Genomic DNA, 240 nt, shown 5'->3' with positions numbered 1-240 from the left:
CACCAAAATTCTTAACTGTGTGTAGTTTTGTGAGGTAAATGGTGGCAGCCGCACCAAGTGTGCTTGGTCTCCTTCGTGTTACCGTGCTTTTTTGTTGTGAAATTCTCTCAAGAACAACCGTGCCTTGACTCAGCACGGCACAAAACGGTGCCGTTCCCGGGGTGGGCGACGCGGCCGCCATCCCTTCTGCCGGGGCGTAGGAAAACAGGCGGCACGGACACGGCCCGCCCGCAGTCCGGG

Source organism: Egretta garzetta, unplaced genomic scaffold (genome assembly GCF_000687185.1).
Source record: "Egretta garzetta isolate BGI_Z169 unplaced genomic scaffold, ASM68718v1 scaffold21, whole genome shotgun sequence".
Taxonomy (NCBI): Eukaryota; Metazoa; Chordata; class Aves; order Pelecaniformes; family Ardeidae; genus Egretta; species Egretta garzetta.
The sequence above is the reverse complement of the archived record's forward strand: the minus strand, read 5'-3'. Positions refer to the sequence as shown.